This window comes from Panthera uncia, assembly GCF_023721935.1.
Source record: "Panthera uncia isolate 11264 chromosome B3 unlocalized genomic scaffold, Puncia_PCG_1.0 HiC_scaffold_1, whole genome shotgun sequence".
NCBI classification, from domain to species: Eukaryota; Metazoa; Chordata; class Mammalia; order Carnivora; family Felidae; genus Panthera; species Panthera uncia.
The window spans coordinates 106,101,128-106,125,613 of record NW_026057582.1 but is presented as its reverse complement, the minus strand read 5'-3'; the positions used below and the strand labels follow the sequence as shown (position 1 = coordinate 106,125,613).

At 43.5% G+C, this 24,486-nt stretch overlaps 1 long non-coding RNA gene across 1 annotated transcript in view; it reads right to left on the bottom strand.

Annotated features, from left to right (window-relative positions):
- The window catches only part of LOC125910088 (uncharacterized), a 35,901-nt gene extending 11,862 nt beyond the window's left edge, over window positions 1-24,039 (bottom strand). The window contains exons 1-4 of the long non-coding RNA XR_007453846.1: window positions 23,708-24,039; window positions 23,086-23,247; window positions 7,511-7,609; window positions 6,175-6,298 (exon numbers count right to left, since the gene is read on the bottom strand). This is a non-coding gene — a long non-coding RNA (uncharacterized LOC125910088). The remainder of the gene's footprint in view (window positions 1-6,174; window positions 6,299-7,510; window positions 7,610-23,085; window positions 23,248-23,707) is intronic.
- Window positions 24,040-24,486: the final 447 nt, after the last annotated feature.

Genomic DNA, 24,486 nt, shown 5'->3' with positions numbered 1-24,486 from the left:
GAAAGGGGAGGAGTCAGAAGTTAAGGACTTTGAGAAGGAGGATGCCTTTGGAGCTGGTCTATATGGTGTGTGTCCTTTCCACCACTAACAAGACATGATAATGGCCTTTAGCCTTAAAAAATCAAACTGCCAGTTATTTTACCAGAAAAAGATGGGTTTGTTTGGGAATAGCAGAGAACTGCAATCTGGACAGGCTGGCTGCAGCAAAATCATAGGCAAGTCCACAGAACAAAGAGAAGGAGTGCTCTTATAGAGGAAAAGGGGGACACTGGAAATGCTGTTATAAACAAAATGTCCCTTGGAGTAAACTGGGAGTTGGAAGTATTGTGGCTTTTCATTGGCTGAGTTGTCACTGTCTCTCACTGGCTGGGCTATGGGGTGGGAGGAAAGCCTTTTTTTTTTTTTTTAATGTTTATTTATTTTTGAGAGACAGAGAGAGACAGAGCATGAGCAGGGGAGAGGCAGAAAGAGAGGGGAGACACAGAAACAGGCTCCAATCTCTGAGCTGTCAGCACAGAGCCCAGCGTGGGGCTCGAACTCACGAATCGTGAGATCATGACCTGAGAGCTGAAGTCAGAGGCTTAACTGACTGAGCCACCCAGGTGCCCCAGGAAAGTCTTTCTCCGTCCTGCTGGGGCAGTAAGGTAGTATCCACCTGCATGGTCCCTGTCTTCCTGTAGGATTTTCAATTGGCAATGTGTGGTAGGACTTAAGAGCTCCCTATGCCCAACCCCCGAACTTCATTTTAGTGAGTTTTCCTTTATTAGTTTTCACATAGCTAACACCGATGGAGCGTTTATCGTGTGCCAGGCCCCACACCGAGCACTATACATGGGTCATCTCATTAAGCCTTCAAAACAGACAGCTGAGGGAGGTTCTATTAATTAGTATCCCCCATTTTACAGATGAGAAAACTGAGGCATGGGAAGGTGAAGTAACTTGCCTAGTAAGTTTCAGTTTGGATTCAAGCAGCCCCTGACTACCAAGCCCTGGGTTATACTGTGCCATGGCTGTGGCACATGGCATTCTTGTGTGTGTTACACACTATGGTGACAGTGTTGATATAGGTGTGCACATGCGCCTGTGTGTGTCCCCAGGGGTGTTACACACATGTGCATGTGTGTGGGTCAGCGCACTGCCCCCGTGGGAGACCGAAGAGGGAGGCAATGTCACACTTCCTCACACTTCATCTCCCATGCAGTGCTGGTGAAACTTTACCCAGCTTCCGCTCTTTGGTGGCCATCTTACTTTCTTCTTTTTAAGTTTATTTATTTACTTTGAGAGAGAGAGTGTGAGAGTGGGGGAGGAGCAGAGAGAGAGAATCCCAAGCAGGCTCCACACTGACTGTGGACGTTCGAACTCACAAACTGTGAGCTCATGACCTGAGCTGATATCTAGAGTCAGATGCTTAACTGACTGCACCACCCAGGCTCCCCAAGTGACCATTTTTCTTGATGAAAAATCTCGTTAGTGGAGGAATGGTTGTTGGGCACTGGGGAGCCCTGCATGCTTGACAGCTTTGGCAGATGAAGGCCCAGAGGGAGGAGCAGCGCCCATAGCGCTCACTGCTCCCGTGTCAGGGATCTTGGGGTAAACCGAAGCCACCGCACGGGAAGGAGGAGGGGCCTCCAAAAGACCCGGGACATGGCGGCAGCTACCTCCCCTTGGCCTTTGCCACCCAGCCGGCAGGCTCCCCTCAGCCTTGTTGCTAGACGCCCCAACGCCAGAGCTGCCTTCTGAACACCCACTCCATCCTGAACATGGCCCTGCTCCACAAACCTCTAGAGCTCCCTCCTACCCTAAACATGAAATCCCATGCTTGTGCCCAGCTTTCCTCCAGCACCAGGGCCCAAACGGCCTCTCCAGAGAATCCTCTGAGGTAGGTGCCAAGGCTGGCACAGGGTGAGGGGAGAGATGTCCTCACTCTCAGGGTCCAGCCTGCCCCACTTTCCCCGCATATACTCCACCACCCTTGGCACAGGAGCGGGGATATCCGCGGGCTCCTCAGAACTGAACTAAAGGTGCTACAGGAAATTCAACTCAGATTCAACAAAGGCTCTGAGCGCCAGCTTGGTGCTGTGCCCCTCCGCATATACCCTGTCACTCAGCCTCACAGCACCCCATTTTGAAAGCACCTCACTGTCCCCGAGTCTGTCACAGAGCCAGCACGTAGCCGAACGGCAGCAATGATGACCACCGCGGACTGAGGACCTACTGTGGGGCGAGCCTCATAGTGGGGCTTCCCTCCCTTACTTTGTGAACCCCTGCGAGAACCCAGAGCGTCGGTCCCCCCTTCAGGAGGTCGGTCCCAATTGTTCACTGACGCCACATTTATGAATTTGCCGACTCAATAAAATGTATTTAACTCCCATTCAATACTTCTTCTGCTTCCAGGGTCGTTTGCAAACATGTGCAGAGTGGCAAAACACTCGAGTGGCCCTATTCACACGTTCCCAGACGACGTCCCACAAAGTGACGCTCTGCCTTTCTTGTCTCAGCTCGAGCTGCAAACAACTGGGTCTACTTAGTGCCCTGCTCTTCACATTTTTGTGCTTTTATTCTTTGGTGATTTCACTGTTTCAGGTGGCCCCACAGGTAATGCTAAGGTTCTGTCTAGTGGTCCTACGTGCAAAAAGGCCGTGGTGTCCTCACAGAGAAAACTGGTGTGTTAGCTAAGCTTCCTTTTGTCAGTGAATCAATAATTTCTATTAAATAAGGTGTTTACACAGAAACATAAAACAAGGTTATGTATTGATCGCTTGACAAAAATGCAACCTGAAAACTGACCGGGTGGCAGGAAACCCTGTATTTTCCCTAGGAGAATGGCTCAGTATTTGTTAATTCCGTGCTCCCAGGTGCTTTATAGAACGTGGCTACGGCAAATAACAAGTATTTTTGTCCTTTGCTGGTGAAGAAGTTGTCACCCACCTGGGCTTCCACAGCTAGCGAGTTGCAGGCCATTCCGAGAGGAGTCAGAAACAAGTGACCTCCCCACCTGGTTCTTTCACGAGGTGTGGGGTACATGCTGGTGGCCTGGGACATCAGTGGGGTGTCAGTGGGGGGCAAAGTGAGGCCAACTTGCTATTAAATAGCATTATCTAAAGTTCTTTTTCATTTATCTTTCAATCCTTACGATTGGATACAAGTGAAAGCCTGGGTCTGGTGCAAGTCAGTCCTTAATGAGTCCCAAATCCTCCTGCTAATCCCCCTTTTTAATAAAGAAAAACCCTCAGGTGTGCAGCCTCTAGGAGGTAGGAGGCTCTAGCTGGAATTTAGTAACACTTATCTTTATACTTGCCTTCAAACAGAATACTGGCCATAAATAATGGCTCATGATAATAGTTTTTAACTTTCAACAAAGGGACAGAAACTTTCTTTCCAAATAGATACAATTAAGTACAGGTATAAATATTTAAAGAAAAATGTTAAATAAATAAGTGTAAGGAAAATTCAAGGTGGCCTCTACTGGTTTCTGAAGGAAGCAAAAACCAAGAAAGTAATATGTGAAAGACTGATGTTTTAGGGGTGCTGGCTGGCAACATTCTGTCTCTTGATCTCGATGCCGAAAACACAAAGGTATATTAAAACTTTTAATGGTTTGGGGCTCCTGGGTGGCTGAGTCGGTTAAGTATCTGACTCTTGATTTTGGCTCAGGTCATGATCTCACAGTTTTCTGAGATCGAGTCCCATGTTGGGCTCTGTGCAGTGTGGAGCCTGCTTGGGATTCTCTCTCTCCTTCTCTCTCTGCCCCTCCCATCCCTCAAAATAAATAAAGAAACATTAAAAAAAAAAAAACCTGTTAATAGTTTAAGCCACTATGGCTTAAACCAACAACAAGTTTATTATTTTATCATTCTGGAGGTCAGAAGTCCAAAACAGGTCCGTAGGACTGTGTCCTTCTGGACGTCAGAAGGAAAGAGGATTCCCTGTCTTTTCCAGCTCCCACAGGCTGCCTGCACTCCTTAGCTTGTGGCCTCATCTCCAATCTCCGAAGCCAACATTGAATCTCTCTCTCCTGCCTCCCTCTTTCCTTTATAAGGACGCTTATGGTTACACTGGCCCACGTGGATAAGGCAGGCTACTCTCCCTATGTCAGAATCCTTAATCACATCTGCAAAGTCCCTTTTGCCACGTAAGGTAACATATTCACAGATTCTGCAATTAGGATGTGGATATCTGTTTGGGCCTTTATTTTGCCCACCACATGTGTGAGTGTGAGGGTGTGGAAGCATATACAGGGAGAATAAGGGTGTGTGAATGCACGTGCCCAGAAGCACATGTGTATGGGTGGCGGGGGGAGGGTGTACAGAACCTGCAGGGCTGGGCACTTGGGAGCTAAGGCTCCTCCGTGCTCACAGCCTTCCAGCACAGCCAAGCGTGCAGCTGAAATCTGCCACTGTCCCCTCAAAGCCTCTCTTTGCAGTGAGGTCACCTCTTCCCTCCCAGCTGGGACCAGGGTAGAGGGGAGGGCTGGGGATCCCATGATGGGGTGGGTGGTGCTGGCATGCCTAGGGCCCCTGCTGAAGACACGGAGGCCTGTGTGGGGAAGACGGCCCTGGTCCACTCTCAGCAATCACTCTGTTCAACTGCTCTTTGATGAGCTCCCCCAGCAAATGTAGGGCAGGTTCATCATCTGTATTCAGACAGAGCCATTTGATCACATTTCTGGGCACCACCCTGACCCCATCCTGGTTTGGCTGGGCTTGGGGGTTTTACAAACTGCAAATCCATCTGCCTTCATAACTGCGCCGTTTATTTTCAAAACTGAGGTGCCCCTTGGCACCTTATTAGTGATTACAAAACACAGTAGCAGCAAGCTCTCATTTATGTGCTGCCTACCTTCCATGTCAGCATGCTAAAGCCATCACACACATTATACCCCTCAACCCTGTGCCGAACCCACAAGGGAGGCATTTCTGAGCGAAGGAATCCAAAGATCAGAAAGGTTAAGTGACTTGCCCAAGGTCCTGAAGCAAGTGACCATGGGAGCTAGGGTCTGAGTGCAGCCCTAAAGGTAATCCACATTGCCTTGTTTCTGGGAAGAGCATGCCTGGGGCCCCATTCCTTCGCTTAGGCCTGCCTCTCCTGGAAATTCTCCTCCAAATGTCCCCATGTCCTGGGGACGGGGGCGGGAAAGTGGCCCAGGTCTGGGGCTGTGCCTCTTGTCAGGTTAGCCCCAGATCTCTTGCTGACAGGCTTTATCCCCTTCAGGCCATGGGCCCAAAGCCTTGGAGAGGGAACTAGCCTGAGGGAGTGGTCTCCAGCCATCTTTCAAGGATATGGACTAAATCTCAGGCTAGAGATTTTTATACCTACTTTCCCTTCCTTAAACACAAAGAAATGGGGTGCCTGGGTGGCTCAGTCAGTTAAGTGTCCAACTTCGGCTCAGGTCATGATCTCACAGCTCATGGGTTCGAGCCCCGCATCGGGCTCTGTGCTGACCGCTCCGAGCCTGGAGCCTGCTGCTTCAGATTCGTGTCTCCCTTTCTCTCTGTCCCTCCCCCACTTACGTCCTGTCTCTCTCTCTCTCAAAAATAAATAAAACTTAAAAAAAAATCAATATATAAAATATAATTGCCAAATTGCCTAAAATGCACAGTCCAAATACTCCCACAAAAATACTCCCACAAAAACCTCACAGTGAGGGTTATGTCAAAAAGACACAGGAGCCAACCGCAAGAGCTCCAAATAGGCGGAGCTAGGACAATTTAAGCAACAAAATTAAAAGTTATCGGATTATAACCCAAAGTATAAAATACATATCCATGAGTCCATAGTGCTATAAATTTATGATCGAATAAATAAATAAGAGAGACAAGACAAAACCCTGGTGCAAAACAATCCCAAATAATATTTTATACACACACACACACACACACACACACACACACGCTCACCACTCAAGGAACAAGAACATAAGACCCCAAGCCTTAAGTGTGGGTTGTGCACAGTGACTTCCTTCCAAAGAGCACAGTATGGGAAGTGGAGAGAATAGCTTATTATGGAGACAGACACTACCTCCGCTATGCGATCAAGGCCAACCTCAAGAGTGTAAGTTATGTTGGTAAATATGAGGAGAAGGGCACTTTATCTCTGTGTTCTTCCTCCCCAAAACTCATACCCCTGTTCTAGGCATGAGGAAAACAGCAGACAAAGTCCAGGAGAGCGGCGTACCTGACCAGTGCTACTCAAAACTGTCAAGGTCATCCAAAACAAGAAGAGTCTGAAGATGGTCACCCCCAAGAGGAGCCTAAGGAGACTTGACAACCAAACGCAGTGTGACATCCTGGATGAGATCCTGGACAAGAAAAAAGGTGGTAGGTAAAAACAAAGGAAAACTGAATCAAGTAGGGACTTCAGTTAATAAGAGGCACCAGCATTGGTTCATTAATAATAACAAATGTACCATACTAAGGTAAGATGTCAGTAAGAGGGGAAGCTGGGTGGGGAGGTACATGGAAGTTCCCTGTACTATCTTTGCAATTTTTCTGTAAATAAAAAGCTATTCTAAAATTAACAGTTTATTTGAAAATAACACATTAAGGGGCGCCTGGGTGGCTCAGTCAGTTAAGTGGCCAAATCTCGGTTTTGGCTCAGATCATGATCTCGCAGTTCTTGAGATCAAGCCCTGCATGGGCTCTGTGCTGGCAGTGTGGAGCCTGCTTGGGATTCTCTCTTTCCCGCTCTCTCTCCCTCTGCCCCTCCCCTGCTCATACTCTTGCTCGCTCTCAAAATAAATCAATAAACACTAAAAAAATAAAAAATAAAATAGCATATTAAAAATTTTAATATATACATTAAAATTTTTAAAACATAGTATTTATTATTTGAGCTTTAAAAGTAACATAAAAATAATAATAATTTTGGTATACATTCATGTACTTTAATCAATTTCTTAGCCATATCTGTTTCTAATATCATGTCACTGGTCCTTTTCTAAAGAATGTGTGTTTTTTTTTTTTAAATGTGGTCTCTTCCCCCCCCTCAAAAAACTGCCTATAATCATTTTCAAAGTTATATGTTATTATTAATAAAATGGAAATTGTTGATACCCTTTGTTGACTCTCCTCTGTAGAGCACAATACTTTTAATTTTTTTTTTTTTAACGTTTATTTATTTTTGAGACAGAGCATGAGCAAGGGAGGGTCAGAGAGAGAGGGAGACACAGAATCGGAAGCAGGCTCCAGGCTCTGAGCTGTCAGTACAGAGCCCGACGCGGGGCTCGAACTCACGGACCGTGAGATCATGACCTGAGCCGAAGTCCGACGCTCAACCGACCAAGCCACCCAGGCGCCCCAGAGCACAATACTTTTAACATGAGTATCATTTCTCTGCAGATACCTGGGAAGCTCTGAGCAAATCCTAACAGATGGAAGATATTCTCAGTTCTAATTTCTTTAGATAGGAATGGTTAACTATTTCAGCCCAAGTATTTTCATGGGTAGTGTCTTTTTAAATTCCATTTAGAATATCTTTCTTTAACAAGCCATTATGAGAAGATAAAACTCACCACATAACTTGGCTTTGTAATTCTTTTCAATATTTTGCCAATTGTAGATGCCGTAAACCATCAGCCTTCTGTCTCTTCAATCCAATTTAAAATATAAATCTGCCCAATTAAACATAGGAACTCCATCAAAACATTCTTCCCACAAGTCAAAAAAAAAAAAACTATAGAATTTCTACATTACATCTTGACCATCATTTGACCTCCCCTAAGCTAATTTATTCAGCGACTTCTTTGCTTTTGAGGGATCATGTAAATGTTTTCCAGTGTAAAATCACTGAAATTTGCTTACTGCCTTGTCTATAATACCTAAAATTTGATATAGGGTTTTATTTTTTAATTTTTGTTTAACATTTATTTATTTTTGAGAGACAGAGAGAGACAGAGCATGAGCAGGGGAGGGGGAGAGAGAGAGAGGGAGATACAGAATCTGAAGCAGCCTCCAGGCTCTGAGCTGTTTGTTAGCACAGAGCCCAGCGCAGGGCTCCAACTCACGAACTGAAAGACCATGACCCGAGCCGAAGTTGGACACCCAACCGAGCCACCCAGGCGCCCTGATACAGGTTTTAGAAGTTAGTTTATCTTGGCACACTCGTGGAACACTGTGATTAAAGATTTTCAGTTTCTTTTGAACAAAATTGAGAGGACTCATTTACAAAATGTTCAATTCCATTATAAACACTTAAAGTGATTTATAAAGTATTTCTCCAAAGGCTCAAACGTTTAAAAAATTCGACTGATGGCAGACAGCAAAAATAAAAACAAAAGCAAAAACAAAATACATCTTGCTATGCAGTGCTGTGCCCAAATCATATTGGAAGACGGAGGCAAAAGGAAAAATCAATAATACTGATCCTGTCTATCCAAAATTTTGATATTTTGTCCATGAGGATTTTCGAATTAATTTGTATTTTTAAAATATTATAGGGGCACCTGGGTGGCTCAGTTGGTTGAGCGTCCAACTTCAGCTCAGGTCATGATCTCACACTCCGTGAGTTCAAGCCCCACGTCGGGGTCTGTGAGGACAGCTTAGAGCCTGGAGCCTGCTTCAGATTCTGTGTCTCCCTTTCTCTCTGCCACTTCCCTGCTCATGCTCTGTCTCTCTCTGTCTCAAAAATAAATAATAAGAACACTAAAAAAAATTTTTTTAAAGAATAAAAATAAATAAAATAAAATATTATATTAAAATACTATTTATCTTGACTACTATATTTTTCGGTCCTTGAATTTTTCATGAGAGGTGGATGCCTTCTCTCCACCCCTACTCCTGGCCCTGCTGCCATATTGAACTGTGTTTTAAATTAAATATCATCTTTGCCACAAAAATATTGTAGTGTAATTACCCTTCATGTGTGCATGTTCATACAAATAAGTGAAATTTCTATTTCAATTGATATACCATGGCAGCCTATTCTATCCCTATTTTCAAATATGTGCACCACCACGGATTCCAAGTTCATTTCTGCTCCATGAATTTCCTAATTGGATATGAATATTGTTTTTGCCATGCTGCTGTGTTCTGCTGAAATATACGCTCACATTTGCAAGCACAAGTAACTCTATCTTCAGTGCTGAACTCTGTAAACAAATGTGCGAGAATATTTACAACGTCAGATGCTTCACCCTCGCCAGAATGAACTTACCAAAACTTGCTTTGATTCCATTATTGAAATAAACTGAATTTCTATATGAAGCACTTGGTGACCTTGATTTAAAACCGCTGAAGGAGTATGTTCGGTTGCAAGGAGGAGAGACCCTCTCAAACTAGCTCAACTTGGGGACGCTGCGATGGGGATGGTCCCACCGGGAAAGATTCTGGGCCCCTGACGGCATCAAGGAGTGGCTGTACCAGCACTGGGTTGCCTGCCTCCATATTTCTTTGATTTAAAGGAAGGAAATGAAACTAATTTGTTTAAGTTGCTGTTTGGGGAATCTGCCAGAACATCACTCTCACTGAGCCAGCATCCAAATCTCTCCTTTCCCACTGAATCCAGTGCAGGCTGATTTGACGGAGCCACCAGGAAGCACATATACAGCTCAGAGTGATGACCCCTCTCCTGCCCCCAGACATGTGTTCTCTCAGCCAATAGCAAGAAGAAACAGCCCTTAGATACAGGACACAGTTCTAGGAATTACAAGACAGGAGGATTCACATCCCAACCCTGCTCTGAGAGGACAGGGAGGGAAGGGACATTATTAAGCATCTATCATGGGTAAGAGGCATCAGCTGTGATGCCTTATTTAATACCGTGTAAAGAACGTGTTTGTTCCTTTTTATCCATTAGGAAACAGGTTTCCTAATCCATTTAGAAACTAAATGAATTGCTGCCTTGGGCATTTGGGCAACTACAACAAAATATCACAGACTAAGTGGCTTATAAACAACAGAAATTTATTTCTCACAGTTCTGGAGGCTGGAAAGTCCCAGATCAAAGAACCGGCTGATTCGGGTTCTGGGGAGAGCCTGCTTCCTGGTTCAGATGGCCTTCTTGCCGTGTCCTCCCACGGTGGAAGGGGTGAGGAAGTTCTCTGGGTCTCTTTTATAAGGCACTATCCCCATTCATGAAGATTCTGCCCTTATGGCATCATCACCTCTCCAAAGCCCCACCTCCAAATACGATCACATTGGGGATTAGGCTTCAGCATACCTGGGGGGACGTTAACATTCAGTCTGCAGCAATTGCCCAGGGTCATATGGCTAGGAGGAGATGCTGCAGAGCTGGGAATGGAATCCAGCACCTGACCCGCCCTCCCTGCAGCACATGGCTACCTTGCAGTCTGGGGACACCGTGCCTATCTTTAGGGAGAACTGCTCTTACCCTCCTCCACCCCTGTGGATCCAACGGGGGCTGCCAATTACAGGCCCCCAGGGGTTGATACAGAATCCAGCTCGGGCCAATCAGCGGGGCTGTGAAGTGTAAGGCCAGGTTGACACATGGAGGAAGTCAGTCTTGAGTCAGAGAGAAAGGTGTTGACAGGCCCAGAGACAGAGAGAGAGCCTGGCAGGGTCTCCTCTACCCTGAAGTAGTGGCACCCTCCCTCGACCCATGGTTTGGTTGTGGGAACTGGTACACTTTTTGACTGAGCTAGCTTGAGGTGGATTTCTACCACTTGGCTCCCGGTGGGAATGCAGTATGGTTCAACCACTTAGGAAAACTGTTCAGTCGTGTCCACGAAAGCTGAATACACGCGTACTCTGTGACCCAGGAATTCTACTCCTGGGCATATGCCCAACAGAAATGAGTGCCCGTCGACACCTAAACACTTGTGCTGGGGGGTGTCTGGGTGGCTCAGTCGATTAAGCATCTGACTTCAGCTCAGGTCATGATCTCACAGTTTGTGAGTTCGGGCCCCACGTCGGGCTCTGTGTTGACAGCTCAGAGCCTGGAGCCTGCTTTGGATTCTGTGTCTCCCTCTCTCTCTGCCCCTCCCCGGCTCATACTCTGCCTCTCTCTGTCTCTCAAAAATAAATAAATGTCAAAAAAAAAAAAATTAAACACTTGTGCTAGGGAGTGTTCATAGCAGGACTATTCGCAACAGCCCCAAACTGGAAACAGCCCAGATATCAACAGGACGTTAGACAAATTGTAGTATATCCATATTATGGATGCTATACAGCAATGAGAATACACAGTCTATACAGATGCATACAACAGTATGATTCAATATTGCAGACACTAGACTGAGTGAAAGACTACATCCCCTTTCTGTGATATTTAAGAACAGGCAAAACTAACCAATGGTGATAGAAGTCAAAAGAATCGTGACCTCTGGGGGCAGGGGTGGTACTATCTGGGAAGAGGACACAGGAGACTTCCCAGGGTGCTGGAAATGTTCTAGGTATTGGATAGGGTAGTAGTTAAATTTGTAAAAATGTGACTGAGCTGTACATGTAAGATTGGAACGCATGGCACACTTCTTCATATGTATATTAACCCTCACTAAAAAAAAAAAAAAAAAAAAAAAAAAAAAGAAAGAAAGAAGAGAAAAGAAAAAGAGGTCAGCATGTTAACTTCTGAGGCCAGCCTTCACAGGGCCACATGTATGCAATGAATGGTTGCTCCAATGCCATTCTCCACAGTGTGAGCAGATGGGGGAGCTTTTGCAAAGCTTTTGCAAAGCTGGATGCTAAGTGTCTCAGGGCTCAATGAGTTGGAGATGCAAACTAGTTTACATTTCTAAAGCAAACAGAGGGGCACCTGGGTGGCTCAGTCATTTAAGCACCCGGACTTCAGCTCAGGTCATCATCTCACAGTCCATAAGTTCGAGGTCATGATCTCACGGTCCGTGAGTTCAGGCCCCGCGTCGGGCTCTGTGCTGACAGCTCAGAGCCCAGAGTCTGCTTCAGATTCTGTGTCTCCCTCTCTTGCTGCCCCTCCCCACTCACACTCCGTCTCTCTGTCTCTCAAAAATGAATAAATGTTAAAAAAATTTTTAATAAAAAAATAAAAATAAATAAAGCAAATAGAAAGTAGTAGTAGAGAGAGACAGAGGCAGAGACAGAGAGATAAAGCAGCAAGAGAAAGAAGATCCCTCTCAGTTTTGGTGCTTCCTTTGGAAATGACCGTCCTCCAAGGAAGGATTGTATTCTTGTTCTAACAGATCTGGACAGTGCTGAGCTTCAAGAACATTGGTAGGGGGTGAGAGGGGGAAAACAGATCCCGAGGACCCTGCTCCTATCTGGTTCAAGGGTCCTCACACTCCCCATATGTATTTCTGATCCAGGGCGCGATTTGCCTACTAAAACTGAAGTTACATTCAATTCTTGTCCTAGACATTCCTAAAGTAGCGGGGGGAACAGAAGGCCCAGACAGGGATGGAGAGGACAGGAAAGGAGGACACCATAAAATGTTTTTAGAGATTGCACCTTTGTCTAAGGTTAAACAAACAGTAACACGGAGCCAGAGTTGTTGAACTTTTTCTTCTGTGTCAGACATTCAGCGCCCTCGATTTCATCTTAACCTGTAGGTTACCATTATTATTCCACTTTTACAAGCGAGCAGATTAAGGCTCAGAGAAGTTCAGTGATGTGCCCAGAGCCACACAGCGAAGACGTGACTTGCCCACATCCCTCCTTCCCCGCTCCTCCCACCACAGAGTCATTCTCCCCAGTGCAGTCAGAACAATCTTTGAAATACATGATTCCTTGGGGCGCCTGGGTGGCTCGGTCGGTTAGGCATCCGACTTCGGCTCAGGTCATGATCTCACGGTCCGTGGGTTCGAGCCCCGCGTCGGGCTCTGTGCTGACAGCTCGGAGCCTGGAGCCTGTTTCAGATTCTGTGTCTCCCTCTCTCTGTGACCCTCCCCCGTTCATGCTCTGTCTCTCTCTGTCTCAAAAATAAATAAACGTTAAAAAAAAATTTAAATACATGATTCCAATCCTGCCTTCCCATTTCAAATGTTTCACTGTATTCCCCAAGCTATCACAGACAGACCTCATCCTCATGCTGGGACCTGGCCCCTAGCTCGCTCCCATCACTTGGCCACTTGCTTCTGCCACCTGATCCCCAAAGGTTTGAGCTTCCTCTTACCACAGTACTCTCGACCTGTGCTGCCCCCTCTGCCCAGAATGTCCTACCCGACCCCCTTCCCCTGGGAGGACTCCCTCCATCATTCCAGGCTCAGTCCAAGCATCATCTTCTCAGTGAAGCCTTCCTGGACTCTTACATTACCATCCTCTATCCACGCTCAGAGAATGCTGCCTACTTTCAACATCGCTTACCACAATCTGTGAGTATACGTTTGTGTGACTATCAGTTAAATGTCTACCTCCCCCCACTAGAATGTAAGCTGCCTGGATCTGCTTGGCTCACTTGTATCCACAGAGCCTACCGGGGTGCCTAGCACCTTGAGGGTTCTCCAAAATTTGGTGAGTGGCTGGCTGGCTGATGGATGGGTGATGGATGGGACAGAGAAAGTGTTCCAGCCCAAGTCCATCTGACCACAGGACCCTGCTCTTTCTACTCTGTTTCACCAAGTCTGTGGTCCTAGGACCTCTATGAACACCAAGTAAAATCAACATGGCTAAAGCTACAGCACATCTCAAAAACCTCTGATCACCAGTCCAGAGAAAGGAAATAACCTTTCAACGTCTTGCAACAGAGTGGCCCAGGAACCCCGGCCTCCTCATTATTAAAAAGAATAAAAGTGGTGTTCCGATTTCTCAGGAATGATTTGTGAATGTGGTATTTTGAGTCTGCATGTTTAAAACTATTCTATGGTCTTCATGTTTGTCTGGATCTAAAAATCCTTGGTTCATACTTTTTCTCCTGGGGTTTCTTGAAAATGTCCCATTGTCGTCCTTCTTCATGTATTCCTATTAAGAAGTCTGATGCCAAACTGATTTCCTTTCCATTGTAAGGAATTGGTCTTTGTAAATTTAAGGCCCAGAGGATTTGTTTCTTTACCCCTAAGTCTAATATCTTGGAGCAGACTGTTTCAGGTCTATTTCCCCATGTACAGAGTAAGCTCTTTGAACACACGAACTCAGATCTTATTTCATTTCCAGAAAATGTTATTGTTAGGAGCACCTGGGTGGCTCAGTCAATTAAGCATCTGACTTCAGCTCAGGTAACGATCTCACAGTTCGTGGGTTCGAGCCCCACAGTGGGTTTGAGCCCTGCGTTGGGCTCTTTGCTGACAGCTCAGAGCCTGGAGTCTGTTTCAGATTCTGTGTCTCCCTCTCTCTCTGCCCCTCCCCTACTTGCTCTCTGTGTCTCTGTCTTTCTCAAAAATAAATAAACATTAAAAAAATTTTTTTAATATATTAAAATAAAAAAAGAAAGCGTTATTGTATTATAGTTTTAAATTTTTGTTCTGTTTGTCTTTTTTTCTTTCTTTCTTTCTTCAGGGACTCTAATTATATAAATGTTGACACTTCTCTGCCTGCCTTCTCTAGCCAACAGTTTTTCTTTGGTATTATTAAATCTCATTATTTCATGTTGGTATTCTTAGCTATTTTCATTCCTCTCCTATTATATATTCAATCAAATCTATTCTCCCTTGGGCACCTTGTAATTTTTGTCAGTTCTGAGATTATTTTCCTTTCTATGTCTTTCCTGAATTTAGTAAACACTCATGTTATATCTATCATTTCTGCTTCGTCCATTTCCTTTCTGAGCTTTCAAATTTGTGATGTCAGGTGGGTTTTTCCCTCATATCTGCAAATATTTGTTTAAGGATATTTAATTCAAGTCAGGGTGTTCTGTAACAGTTTTGCTCTCCATCACTGGTTTTGGAAAGAGAATTTTATCAGCTGAAAATATTTTGATTCTCATTTTTTTTGTTCTGTAGTAGGTTTGTGTAGATGTTGGCTTCTACTTTCTATTTTTTTTTAAATTTTTTAAATGTTTATTTACTTTTGAGAGAGAGAAAGAGAGAGAGGCAGAGACACAGAATCCGAAGCAGGCTCCAGGCTCTGAGCTGTCAGCAGAGAGCCCGACACAGGGCCTGAACTCATGAGCCATGAGATCATGACCTGAGCTGAAGCCTGATGCTCAACCAAACGAGCCATCCAGGAGCCCCTATTTTCTGTCTATTTTTAATATGATGTTTTTCTCCACCAGGACTTACAGGTGGTCCTATGTAGACAAGGGTAAACACTTGAGAGGCTCTCTAAGTTTCTTAGTTCCAGAGTGTTGCCTTATGTTAGTACATTAAAGTGAAGTGGTTTGGGTAGGTTTCCTTTGTTTCTTTGGACCCTAATTTCTACCACTCGCTCCTTATTTTACTTCACCATCAACCATTTGGAAGATTCCTCTCCCTTCAAGCCATCTCTTTCCCACAAAAATGACTCTTCATAAGACTTCCACCTTTGGTCTCATACTCTGAAGCCCCTTTATTCAATTCCTCAGTAAACAGCACTCTGATTCTTCAGTACTTCCCCACTCAGGGTGAGACTCTTACTTTTGGGGAGTGGTTTTATCTAAGCTCTACCACCATCAGAACTTGATGCAATCTCCTCTTTTTCTTGGGGGTCTTCACTCAACTCTGCCCTAGCAAAGCCTCTGGAGCTGGCTCTGTTGGTTTCAAATGTTTCTTCTGCACTGAGCGATATGATATGTCTTTCTTCTTTGGACTATTAATAGAGTGGATGACATTGACTTATCTTCAATATCTTGCATTCCTAAGACCCAGTTACTTTTTATATATTGCTGGATTCAATTTATTAATATTTTGTCATGGAATTTTGTATTTATGTTCATGAGAGATACTGATCTTTTCCTAAATCTGTCTGGTTTGGGCATCAGGATAAAATTAGACTCATTACAATGAATTAGGAAGTATTCCCTTCTATTTCCTGGAAGAGATTTATATGTCAAAAGATTGGTTTCATTTCTTTTTTAGACATTTGGTAGAATTTGCCAGTGAAATCTTTTGAGTCTGGAGTTTTATTTTTCAAATGGCTTTTAACTATAAATGCAATTTATTTAATAAATATATGACTGTTTGAGTTATTTATTTCTTCTTGGATGAGTGTTTAGTGGTTTGTGGCCTTCAAGGATGTAGTTCATTTTATCTAAATTGTCCATTTATTTTGTAAAGTTGTTTATATTATTATTCCCTTATTAGTCTTTTAATGTGTATGAAGTCTGTTGCGATAATTCCGTTCTCATTCCTGTTATTGGTAATATGTTATCTTCTTTTTTTCTTAGTCAACCTAGAAATTTACCAATTCATTTTTTCAAGGAAACAGCTTTTTGTTTCACTGATTTTTCTCTATTGTTTTCTTATTTTAATTTCATTGAATTTTGCTTTTGTCTTTATTATTTCCATCCTTCTGCTTGCTTTTGGTTTATATTTCTCTTCTTTTTCTAGTTTCTTAAGGTGAAAGCTTAGATTGTTGATTTGAGATCTTTCCTCTTTTCTAATATAACCATTTAACACTATCAATTTCCTTGTAAGCATTGTTGAAGCTGCATCTCACAATTTTGGTTATTTTTTTTTTATTCAGTTCAGAATATTTTCTAATTGCCATAACACTTTCTTTTTGACCCATGAATTACTTAAAAGTGTATTTTTTTAAAATTTAAAGTGTTTAGAGATTTTCCAGTTTTTGCTCTGCTATAAATTTCTAGTTTGATCTCATTGTGATCAAATAACACACTTTGTATGATTTCAATTATTTTTAAATTGTTAAGACTTTTTTTATGACTCAAAATGAGGTCTTCATTGTAGGTTCAATGTAGGTTCTTTGTGCACTTGGAAAGAATTTATTTTCTACCGGTTTTTGATTGAATGTTCTATAACCATCAGTTAGTTCCAGTTGGCTTATGGCTCGACTCTCGTATGTGCTATTTACCTGTTCTATTAATTACTGAGCAAGGAATAGCGAACTCCTCAACTATAACTGTGGAGTTTTCCATTTCTTTGAGTTTAATCAGATTTTGCTTCATGCATTTTGAAGTCCTGTTATTAGATGCATACACACTTAGGATTATTATGTCTTCTTGGTGAACTGGCCCTTTTATTGTTATGTAATGTATACCTTTATCTCTAGTAATTTTCTTTGCTCTGAAGTCTACTTTGTCTGATATTAATATAGCTACTCCAGCTTTCTTTTGATTGGTGTTTGCAAGATGTATCTTAATCTTCTTTGAATTGCCTTACTGAGATATAATTCATATGTCATAAATTCACCTATTTGAAGAGTACTGTTCAATGGTTTTTTGGATATATGTCTTAGTCTTTTAACCTATCTATATCATTTTATCAACATAATTATAGGAAGCATATGGTTGTACCTTGTTTTTATTAATCCATTTTGGCCATTTCTGTCTTTCAATTGGTATGTTTAGTCCATTTAGATTTAATGTGATTATTGATACGTTTGAATTTAGGGCTGTCATTTTATTATTTATTTTCTGTTTGCTCTGTTTTTTGTTCCTCTGTTTCCCCTTTTCTTCTTTCTTTGCGTCATTTAAACATTTTCAATTTTTTTAATGTTTATTTTTGAGAACAAGAGAGAGACAGAGTGTGAGAGGGGGAGGGGCAGAGAGAGAGGGAGACACAGAATCTGAAGAAGGCTCCAGGCTCTGACCTATCAACACAGAACCTGATATGGAGCTTGAACTCACAAACAATTAGATCGTGACCTGAGCTGAATTCGGACACTTAACTGACTGAGCGACCAAGGTGCCTCTGAACATTTTTTAATATTCCATTTTAATTTATCATATTGTATGTTTTACTATATCTCCTTGGTAATTTTCTTGTGATTGCAACTTACATACTTAATTTTTCTCTGTCTACTGTGAACAGATACTTTACTATCCTAAATAGAATGTAGAAATTTTACCATAAGTCACCTTAGCCTCCTTTCTTTATACGATAGCTGTCTTATATATTAGACCTACGTTGAAAATGTCATCCTAGAAGAGTCCTAATTCTTGCTTTCAATTGTCAATCATATTTTAGAGAACTCAAGAGAAGGTTAACAGCCATTTACCCAGATAGTTACCATTTCTGTTGTTTGTCCCTCATTCCTGATGTCCTAAGTTTCCCTGTGGTATCATCTTTCTTTCATCTGAAGAATTTCTTTTAGTATTTATTTTACAACGGGTGTGCTGACAACAAAGTCTCTTAGGTTTTTTTCATCTGAGGATATTTTTATTTCACCTTTATTCCTAAGGATAATTTCACTGGATACAGAACTCTGCATTGGTGGTTCTTTTCTTTCAGTGCTTCCAAGATGTTTCATTTCCTTTTAGCCTCTGGTTTCTGGTGAGATATCAACAGTCATTCAAATATATGTTCTCCTATAGATGATGCACTTTTTTCTCCGACTACTTTCCAGATTTTCTTCTTTATCTTTAATTTAAAAACCATTTGATTATCACATACCTGGGAGGTGATGTTTTTGAGTTGATCCTGTGTGAGGTTTGCTGAGTTTCTTGAATTTACAAATGTGGGAAGTTTGCAACCATTATTTTTGTATTATTATTTCCTGAACTGCACTCTTTCTCCACTCCTTCAAGGACTCTGATGACATGAATGTTTGACATTTTAGTATTGTTCCACAGGTTCCTGATATTCTGTTCAATTTCTTTCAATTTTTTCTCTCCATTGTTAAGTCTGAACAATTTCTATTGATCTATCTTCAGGTTCATGGACTCTTTCCTCTGTCATCTCCATTCTGCTACTGAGTCCATCCAGTTATTGTTAAATGTTGGTTATTATATTTTCCAGTTCTATATTTTCCATTCAGTTCTTCTTCATATCTTCTTTTTTTGTCGTTGAAACTTCCTATTTTTTCATTCATTTCAAAAGTGTTCACACTCACTTCTCATAGTTACAGTAGTAGCTTTAAAGTCTTGTTCTGATAATTTCAATATTTATGTTTTCTCAGGGGTTGACAACTACTGATCGTCTTTTTGCTGTAAGTTGAGATTTTTCCAATTCTTCATATCCCAAGGCATTTTTGATTGTATCCTGGACATTTTGAACATCATGTTATGCAACTCTTGGTCTTGTTTAAATATTAAGAAGAATGTTGATTTTAAAAACAAATTAGCAGACAGTTGACTGAGGCGAGGTTCAACCACAAGCTTCAACCCACTATTTATAGGCTCTGGTTCTAAGATCAGTTCAATTTTCAAAGCCTTTTGTAGTTCTGTTCAAGTGTGTCCTACATATGCAACACCAGTCTGAGAACTGGGTGGTGGTCTGCCCCCTAGTTCAGTTCTCAAAACCTCTCAGATTCTCTTTAGGATGAGATTGATGCATGCACAGTTTGGAAGTGATCCCAGAAGTTTACATACAAAGTTACACAATCACTCTCTGGTGCTCTCTCCTCTCCACACGCACCCCAACACTTTTTGGCTGTCTGCGGCCTCCCTAGCCCGTCCCCCGGCCAGATATCTGCCATTTCGTGGCTCTGCTATGCCCTTCTTATGACCGCATCTGTGTCTGACACTACGCAGGGGAAGGACACAAAGAGAAAAACAGCAAGAATTTGCTCAAGCTCTTCTGTTCACAGGTCTTCTAACAGAGAGAAGGTTGTCTTTCCCTTGGGATTTTAGGTTCCTACATACAGATGCTGTCCTCACCACTGCCACTGCCACCACTGCAAGACTGCCCGGGGGCTGGCATGAGTGAGGATGGAAAAAAGAAAAAATAAACAGAAAAGCTTCCTTCTCCCTGATCCTTAGGAGGCCTTTTTCTACTCTTCAGGCCAGGAAGAAAACTCTATTTGCTCTCTTGAAGCTCCTTCTGCCTGTACGTGGTGCACCCTTCCAGATTTCAGGCTGCCTTTGAGTCCAGGTCAGCCAATACTGGAGGGAAAAAATGAGAAACTCAACCCAATTCGGTTGTACTTCAAATTCTTGTTTCCCTCTCTAATCTATTGGCTACAATTTACTTTCCAATGGTCCACACACTCTGTCCAGGGAGAATAACTGCATTCAGTAGGAGACAAAGTAGATGGTGTTCACTCCATCTTTCCTGGAATCAATCTTTCATTCACTCGGCTTCAATTTCAATTATATTTGTCACTTCTAGAAATTCTCTGTGGTTCTTCTTCAGATTCACCTAGTCAGTTTTGATTCTCTCTCTAATTCTTTTGTCATACATGCAATCACTTCTTTATTTTAGGCAAGCCACACATAATTATTTCATATTCTATAACAGATAATTTCAATATCTTCAGTCAGCGTTGCCATCGGTCTGATTCAGTAATGTTGTTTTCTGCTGACTCTCATTTCATGTAGCTTATTTCCTCTTCTGTTTAATGATTTTTTTTTCCAGTATGACCTCCTGTTCCTTGGAAGTTTATCTGTGAGAAGTCCTTGAAGCCTAGATTTAAACTGTGTTTCTCCAGGGAGTATTTGCAATTGCTTCATCAGGCATCTGGGGAATACTTCAAATTGCATATTTACTTAGTTTTGTTATTTGCTTTTTTTGTTTTGGGGGGGTTTTGTTTTTGTTTTTGTTTTGTGTGTGTTTTATTTTGTTTTGTTTTGTTTTGTTTGGAGAAGGGGAGTGCAGGGAGCACTAGGCAGTATAAATTCTGGTGCCACACCCATTCGAAACTGGGCTTATCCTAGAGATTCTCAGGAAAGAACCTTCTTTCTTCCACTCCAACTCCAGTGAGGACAGAGGCAGACAAGTCTCTGTGGACACTCTTCCCCCCTAGTTTAATAGCCCTCTGGGATCCTAGCTTTATGTAGAGGACTTCTGACCTATTCTCATCTAATTCCCAGGAATTATCCTCTGTGCCATGAGCTATTAAACTCAGACTCTGGGTCACCAGGGATAGGCAGATATCCTGTAGGCAAACACTAGCTCCAAAATGTACTTACCCCATCAGAATCAAGATTTCTTAATGCTCCTACACACTGACATTTCCCTTATTTTATGTTATCTAAGCTATGTTTTTAAAACTATATTTTAAAAAATGTATCCAGGGGCACCTGGGCAGCTCAGTCAGTTAAGCGTCCAACTCTTGATTGCAGCTCAGGTCATGATCTCATGGTTCACGGGGTTGAGCCCTGTGTCAGGCTCTATGCTGACAACAGGTGCCTGCTTGGGATTCTCTCTCTCCCTCTCTTTCTGTCCCTGCCCCGTACTCTCTCGCTCTCTCTCTCAAAAAAAAAAAAAAAAAAACCTTTAAAAAATAAAAATAAATACAAATTAAAAATGTATCCAGCATAAAATTTGTCCCAGGGGATATTTCTCTACATATATACTGGAAATGGCAACTTTAGTTTCTGATAGAAGTCCAGATCATAGTTATTCTGATAGCTAATGAACTTAGTTTTATTTCTTCCACCTAATTTCACATTTATTACTGATTATATTTTCCTCCCTCTTTCTTCTTCCCCTTTTCTGGATTGGCCAAATTTCTCTTTATTCCTTATTTCACCACCACCACTAAGTCACATGCCTGTTTGGAAATTCCACCCTGCTTTTCAAGTTTGCTGTTGGTTTTGCCTGTTCACTTCTCGTATCCTTTTAGAAGATTTTTAGACTACCTTTCTTCTCTGTGCTCCAAAATATCCTTTCCCCTCCATGGATTTTCTGATAATTTAGATCACCACTATCCCAAAGAACTTTCTGCAGTGGTGGAAATGTTCTATATCTGCCCTGTCTGATTCAGTAGCCACTAGACATGTGTGGCCATTGAGTGCTTGAAAAATGGCAAGCGCAACTGAGGAACTGATTATTTGGTTTTATATAATTTTAATTAATTTAAATGTAAGGAGCCACATGTAACTCATGACTACCATACTGGACAGTGCAAACTTCAATACTTCATTTTTGACTCTTAACAGGTTTTCCTTTACCGCATGGCCTTTGTTTCGAGAATCCCTACTTAAAACGTCATTATTCATTTTGATTTAACTAACATACCCATTCCTTCCTACTGTTTCCTATACACTCTTTCATCCCCTATCTTTTTTCTTTTTCATCCCCTATTTTAAGATCTCTCTTTTAACCCACATTCCATCGGTTTGAGTATCTCCTTGAGTATTTTGTTCAGTCCTTATGTGTCCCTAAAATGCCCTGACAGAATTAATGGTATCTTAACTAGAATGAAGACTCTTGGGTCATAAACCTTTTTCCCTAACAGAGTGTGGATATTTTGTTGTCCAGTATTGCAGATCTAAAGATTAACGTTAGCTTAATTCTCTTTGAAAGCCACCTCATCTCACCTCTATGAACCTGTACAATGTCCCCTTTCTCTTTCAGTGGCAGGTAGTAATCTCGGAGCTGAAGCATACGAGAAATAGAACTTTCCTTATCTAACTGAATTGCATTTATATTTTGAGCCATCATTTCACTTGGATGGAGGACACCTAATCTTAGTGAAGGCTCCATCTCAGTTCTTGGGTAGGGATGGGAATTATGTAGTATTGAGGTGGGGGAGGAAGAACACCAGGAGGCCCCAGCTCTTGGTCATCTGCCTTGCTCTTCTCCCCCAGGATGTCTAAACATCAGACACTGGTGCCCACTGACTATGCACGGCCTTCTTCTGGGCTCCCTTGCAGCCTCTCTAGGTCCTCCTGTCCTCTGTGCCTTGTCTGTGCCACACTCTTGGGCACATCAGAAACACACTCCTGAGTCCACCCCGCTGCAGGCTATGGGAATCCCTCTTGGGCACCCAGGAGCCTTCTGCTGCTCCTGGCACTTCTGAGAGGCCACATCAGGCCCCTCTGCCTGGATGTGCCCACCGGGCGACTTCCATTTCCACTCCAATGTTGTGGTGCAAGGAAGTCCAGGCTCCTCCCACCTCCTTAGCTGCACCAGGGGCCCAAGGCCTCGCCATACTTAGATCCTCATACCCAACTAGGGGGTCCATCCTCTTCTCTCACCTCCCCTATGAGTCTTCTCCCTCCCCAGCTCATGGAATCTTTCTTTAGTTTGGAGGGGCTGGGGGTAGAGGCACATAGGGAGTGAGTAGCAAAGACTCACTCTTTGAAATGAATTGAAATGAATGAATTGAAATGAAATGAATTGAAATCCAGGTGTCCAGACATCTAAGACAGGCTCCTCCCAAGCCTGCAGTGAGTGTTCACACAGTAGAATGCATCCTGCCCTGTACAGAAATGCCCTGGGAGCCCCTCAGAGCAGAGACTTACTTGCTAGGTGGGGAATACTCGATAAAAGCTGGATGAGGTTGAGACCACCCAGGCAGGAGGTCTGCAGCGCATTCCCACTCTTTGTACACGGTTGAGTCCCCGCTGTGCTCCAGATACTGATCACTCCTTGGCCCACTAGCCAGGGTGCTCTGAGAGATGGGGCTGGGGAAGAGGTGAAGGACAGGAGATGAATGAGTGTGCCCCCAGCATACCACATAGCAAGGCCACCTCACAATGATGTGATGTCAGACGTCACGCTCAGTGCTTTTTTCCATGCATTCTCATATTGAATCCTCACATCACCTTTTAGAGAACAGAAGAGAAATTCTTCTTCCTTCCCATTTTATAGATGGGGAGATTGGGGCTTCAAGAGATTGAGTAACTTGCCCAAGGTCATACAGCAAGGAACGAAAAGCTGGATTCAAAACCAGCTCAAAAGCTGAGCCCCAAACCTGCACAACATACAGCCCGCCCCTTCCGCAACTGTTCGTGGTGATGAGACCCAGTTGGCAGATACGGGAAAAGCCCCAAGGAGGAAAGGAACTGGCTCGAGTTAGTGTAAGAGCCACACCCAAACCCAGCACTAGAGCCTGGGCTGTGTAACTGCAACACCGCCACTTACCAGAGGCTTCTAGGCTAATGGAAAGACATCCCTCCGTTGCTGTCCTGGGGTGGTGGCCACCGGGTAGGCATAGTGCCTGTCCTGGCCAGCAGAGGTCAGCCTTTCAGGGTCGGCAACAGCAGGGCACGCCCGCCAAGACACTCCTTGGGTGCAGGCAGTGTGCACGCTCCAGCACTGGGGTAAAAGCATAGTCCAGCTCCTGACGTTGTGGAGCTACCGGGTGTGCCACGCTGAGAGGACACGGCCAGCCAGAGTGCCACCTACACCTTGCACTTCCTCACTCGACCCGGGAGTAACGCTGCCCAAAGGTCAGCACCTTTACTTCAGAGAGCATGCGCAAAGCCCTGCTCAGGGAACAGCCGCAAGTGGCTCCACCCTCTGGTCTTCGTTGATTGGACCAGAGCTGGACACGTGACACACGCCGGGCCAATCAGCCTTTCTCCTGAGTTTCCAGAGGCACAAAGCCTAGCTCCCAGGAGCCGTAGGCGCTGGTGGCGGTCGCCCGGGCCAGGCTGGTGAAAGGGGGCTGGCTGGCCTGTGGGGACCGTGAGGACACACCTCTCAGCTCTCTGGGGAACAGAGCTAACCAACGGCTTCAGCAGCTGCGCTCTAGGCCTTAAAGACCAGCAAGTCCACCTGCCTCACATTACACGTGGGGAAACCGAGGCTCAGAGCGGGTGACACGGTCAAGGTGAAGGAGGAGGGGGAAGTGGCCACCTCCACAGTTGGATGTGAACCGGGAAGCCAACAGAATTACGACTAGGAAAGAGGCGTGCGCG